This window comes from Babylonia areolata, chromosome 18 (assembly GCF_041734735.1).
Source record: "Babylonia areolata isolate BAREFJ2019XMU chromosome 18, ASM4173473v1, whole genome shotgun sequence".
NCBI lineage: Eukaryota > Metazoa > Mollusca > Gastropoda > Neogastropoda > Buccinidae > Babylonia > Babylonia areolata.
In genome coordinates this window covers 37,207,583-37,212,582 of record NC_134893.1, presented here as the reverse complement: position 1 = coordinate 37,212,582, position 5,000 = coordinate 37,207,583, and the positions used below count along the sequence as shown (strand labels likewise).

Sequence of the window (5,000 nt, the reverse complement as noted above, 5' to 3'; positions counted from 1 at the left end):
AACTAACAGGCTGTCCAAACAAATGTGGGTTTGAGGGCACATTTTAGTACGCGTGTGTGTGTCTCTTCTTTTTGACAGGAAACGACAAGGGAGGATTGTGAGAGGTCGTTAAAGATCAGAGAGGGAGAGACGGAGAGAGAGAGAGAGAGAGAGAGAGAGAGAGAGAGACGGAGACAGGGCGGGGGATGGGGAGAGAGAGAGAGAGTGGGGAAGGAGGTAGGAGAGAGTATTAGAGTGAGGGAGAGGGAAGGGGGGAGGGGGCGAGAGAGAGAGAGAGAGAGAGAGTGGGGAAGGAGGTAGGAGACTGTTACAGAATGAGAGAGACAAGGGGGGAGGGGGGCGAGAGAGAGAGAGAGAGAGAGAGAGAGAGAGTGGGGAAGGAGGTAGGAGAGAGTTACACACACACACACACACACACACACACACACACACACACACACACCACACACACAGAAGGAGGGCGAGAGAGAGAGAGAGAGAGAGAGAGAGTGGGGAAGGAGGTAGGAGAGAGTTACACACACACACACACACACACACACACACACACACACACACACACACACACACACACACAGAAGGAGGGCGAGAGAGAGAGAGAGAGAGAGAGAGAGAGGGAAAGGAGGTAGGAGAGAAAGAGAGAGAGAGAGTTACTGAAAGTGAGAGAGGGGGTGGGGGTGGCGAGAGAGAGTGGGGAAAGAGGTAGGAGAGAGAGAGAGAGAGAGAGAGAGAGAGAGAGAGAGAGAGTTACAGAAAGTGAGAGAGAGGGGAGGTGGCGAGAGAGAGAAAGGGGGAAGGAGGTAGGAAAGAGAGAGAAACAGAGATGCAAGACTCAGAGAGACAGAGACACAGACAGAGAGACAGAGAGGAAAGGGAGAAAGAGAGAGAGACAGAGACACACAGAGAAAGAGACAGGACGTTCAGAGATCGAGAGACCTGGCGAAAGAGATACGAGTAACTTCATCGGCGATTGTTCAAAACATCAATCAAAATAGGTATATCATCCATATTTTAACAAGTTTTGTGTTACAGGCAGCTCACAGAAACAGACAGATACAGACACAGACAGACAGGCAGACAGACCGACCCACACACAGACGCACGCACACGCACACGCACACACACACACACGCGCACACGCACACGCACACACACACACACACACACACAGTGATTTCAAATGTTGTGAATCTGGGAACTAATAACAGCGAAATCGTGAAGAGCGTCGCCAAATTTATCGCAGAAGCAACGAATATTAGAGAGAGAGAGAGAGATGGGGAGGGAATATATGATATTTGTATTGTGATGCGTTAGCTTGGTTATGAAATTTCAGCATTTGATAAGTATCAAAAATGAATAAATTTATGAATAACACGTCTGTAAAATATGAAAAGAAATTTATTCTGCACCGTGTGTCTGCAAGAAGGTACAGAATACCCCACCCCCCAACTTCCCTGCACCCACCCCCCGCCCCCTAAAAAAAGAGAAAAAGAAAAGAAAAAAAAGAAGAAGAAAAGAATGTCAAGCTTGAGAAAGTAACATGTGTCTTTTGAAAGCAGCACCTCCCCCTTCCCCCTTTCTCTCTCTCTCTGTCTTTGTCTCTATCTCGGTCTGTGTCTGTCTGTCTCTCTCTGTGTCTCTGTTTCTCTCTCTCTCTCGGGCTCTCTTCCCTTGCTTGGCAGCCAGCAAGACGTTGAATTCAATTCTCCAGCTGCAACGAAATAGCTTCTTTGCGAATACATTTCATCCATCATGCCTGTTGTTGGACTGCCATCGACACTGGAAAGTATGCTGAACACAATGCTGCAAGATATGATGTCATAATTTAAGACAGAAGGCAGGGGCGAATAAACTGTCGTCGTGCTCAGACTGACAAGGACCGGTCAACGCCATGTTGCTCAACAACACAGTCCCGCTGTGTACCGAAACAAAAAGTCCATCACAGGTGAACAGAGACAAGAAACGAGCCGAAGCCCACAGACTGAACCAGGAAATAAAGGCAAGTGAGCGTGCATCGTCCGTCCCCCTCAGGACTATTTTTGCCAACCCCTCCCAGTCTGTTCTTTGCCACTGACAACGCTGACATCGAAGCTGTTGACACTGACATGTCTGGGTACGACAACCATCCCCCCTCCCTCTGCACCCCTGTCACCGACCGATGCACGGCGAAGCGACCAGCAGATCGACATGGCACAAGGCGACACAGATTCTTCAAACCGAATCCACGTGTGCAAACACATCGTGTGACGCGGATATGTGAGTTGAAAGGCTTAGGAAGTTGCAATAGCCCAGTGGTTTAAGCGTTGGACTTTCAATCTGAGGGTCCCGGGTTCGAATCACGGTAACGGCGCCTGGTGGGAAAAGGGTGGAGATTTTTCCGATCTCCCAGGTCAACATATGTGCAGACCTGCTAGTGCCTGGGCCCCCTTCGTGTGTATGCGCACGCAGAAGATCAAATACGCACGTTAAAGATCATGTAACCTATGTCAGTGTTCGGTGGGTTATGGAGACACGAAAATACCCAGCATGCATGAACCACGACAGAGTCATCGGCAAGTCGATGTTGGTCGTGTAACGGAAAGAAGTAGAAGAAGCCCTCGTGCCCCCAAACACTGACAGCATTCACTCGGCCAAAAAGGACGATTCCCAACTTGACAATGAACCGTGTGAACTGATGCATGACAATGTCCGGTCGGGAGATGTTTGCCAACAGATAATAGTATGTATAGAAGAGTCAGCCAAGAAAATGGACAATTTAATGAGTATGTTCAGAGACATGAACACAAATGCTTGTGAAAATGTAAGGGAAGGGATTAAAACTTGATAAACTGGTCCTCCAGTGTGCTTGTTTCCAATTGAATGTGACTATTTTTGCTGATGAAATATTATGGGGATATATGTACTTCTGTCTGTGCATGACCTATAACTGGTCATATGTCGTGGTATCCATGCCATGAACATTTTTACAGTGCGTGTTATCGTTATTTCGTTATATTGTTTGCGTGTACAACCCTTTTCCCACCATGCCCCCTTGTGAATGGGGCTAATTGGGCCTGACCACAATAAACCGTTCTCTCTCTCTCTCTCTCTCTCTCTCTCTCTCTGTCTCTGTCAGCCTCCGTCTATTTCTTTGTCTGCCTTTTTCTCTGCGTGTCTGTGTTTCTGTCTGTCTGTCTGTCCGCCCATCTGCCTGTTTCTGTGTCTCTCCATGCCTCACTTTCTCTCTGTTCTCTCCCCCTTCCACGGATGGGTCACCTGATGAAACGGACTGTGTCCAAGTCAACAGACAGGCGTCAGTGGCAGTGGCAGGGTGTGTGTGTGTGTGTGTGTGTGTCTGTGTGTCTGTGTCTGTGTGTGTGTGTCTGTGTTCGGGTGTGCGCTTGCGTGCACGTGTGTCGTTATCAAGTCCTCCTCGTCGTCGTTCTCAGTATCTTCTTTCTTCTTTCTTTCTTTCTTTCTTTTCTTTCTTCTTCGTTGTCTGTATTGTTGTCGTCGCCTTCGTCCTCGTCGTCATCACCACCATTATCATCATTATTATTATTATCATCATCATCATCATGATCATCATGATCATCATCGACATTATAATAATGATAATAATACTACTACTACTACTACTACTGATAATAATAATATTAATCATTATCATTATTATATATCATCATCATCTTTATCATATTATTATTATTACTATCATTATTATTATTATTACCATCATCATCATTCATTTAAGTGTCCTCCTTCTACTCTTCGTCGCCGTCCTGGTTGTTGTTGTTGTTGTTATTATTATTTTTGCTGTCATTATTCTTACAGTTGTTGTTGTTGTTGAATACGGCTTGTCAACTTGTCATAACTTTGTTTAACAGGTGTATCGCAGTGAAGGCGACAAGGCCAGGACAGAGAGTTGGTGCTGCACTGCTTACCTTCACAGCTGGTCAACAACTGTGTCAAGTGTTCCCGGCTCTTGACGGAGGAGCTGCTGATCGCGTGTCAACAGGTATGCACTCTCTTTTGTTGGCAAAATCCAGAGAGCTGTTTTGGTTATGTTCTGTTACATTTTGGAGATCTGTGTGTGTGTGTGTGTGTGTGTGTGTGTGTGTGTGTGTGTGTGTGTGTGTGTGTGTGCGCGCGTGTGTATGAGGGGGTGGTGGCGTGGATTTGTGCGTGTATAAGTGAGTGATAGAGACAGAGACAGATCAAGAGAGAAAAAGACAGAGAGAGAGAGAGAGAGACAGAAAGAGAGAGAAAGAGAGAGAGAGAGAGAGAGAGAGAGAGAGAGAGAGAGAGAGATTCAAATAAAGATGGTTTATTCATTAAGGCCATAGCCCCACATGGATAAGGGGCAATAACAACATTACTGCATGTTACCAGCACTCTGGCAGTCAATTATGACATAACTGTATCTCTTAGGTGAAAAGTTTTAGACATAATATATATATATATATAATAACATGTTGGTAAATGACAAGACACATTTCGTTGTTGTTGCTGTTGTCCTTTTATATCTTTATTTTATTATCTTTTATTTATTCACGATGTCAGTTTTCTAGTAGGACTGATGGACATAAACCGACATTGTAAAAAAAAAAAAAGAAAAAAAGAAAAAAAGGACAACAGCAACATCAACTTCTACTGCTACTACTACTGCTGCTGCTACTACTACTACTACTACTGCTACTGCTACTACTACATTCAGCAATATGTCATAATCAGATACTACAATAACATCAGCAGCACCAACAACAACACTTGTACCACTGCCACTGCTTCTGCTGCAACAACAACAACAACAACCACTACTACTTCCACTGCTACTACAATAACTACTACTTGTACAAGAAGAAGGAGGAGGAGGAGGAGGAGGAAGGAGGAGGAGGAGGAAAACCACCGCTGTCGATCGATCACGGCATCGTCAACTGAGAAAAGAAAACGAAAAAAAACACACAAAACAAAACCAAAAAACAAACAAACAAACAAAAAATCAAAAACAACACACACACACA

At 45.2% G+C, this 5,000-nt stretch overlaps 1 protein-coding gene across 5 annotated transcripts in view; it reads left to right on the top strand.

Annotated features, from left to right (window-relative positions):
• Window positions 1–5,000, top strand: part of LOC143292726 (guanylate cyclase 32E-like) — a 419,658-nt gene that overhangs the window by 216,749 nt on the left and 197,909 nt on the right. For all 5 annotated transcript variants that reach the window (XM_076603252.1, XM_076603251.1, XM_076603256.1 and 2 more), the window contains one exon: window positions 3,864–3,994. The gene's annotated coding sequence lies outside the window, so the exon portion shown is untranslated. The remainder of the gene's footprint in view (window positions 1–3,863; window positions 3,995–5,000) is intronic.